The following is a 220-nucleotide window of genomic DNA, read 5'->3' on the forward strand; positions in this document are numbered from 1 at the left end:
GGTCGCCCAGGCTGCAGGGTGGGTTTCTGGGAGGCGGGATGCTGAGGGCCGGGGGCCTGGAGGATATTTCGGGATGCTGCAGGCCACGATGCTGCGGGGCGAGGGGTTGTGGGGCAGCTCTGTCATGTTGGGGCGCTTCTGCACACCTCCCTGTTCGCCCCCAGCCACCCTCCGTGGTCTCTGCGTCCCGTCAGTGGCACTGGCTTGTGCCTCCCCGGCC

Source organism: Mesitornis unicolor, unplaced genomic scaffold (genome assembly GCF_000695765.1).
Source record: "Mesitornis unicolor isolate BGI_N332 unplaced genomic scaffold, ASM69576v1 scaffold45958, whole genome shotgun sequence".
NCBI classification, from domain to species: Eukaryota; Metazoa; Chordata; class Aves; order Mesitornithiformes; family Mesitornithidae; genus Mesitornis; species Mesitornis unicolor.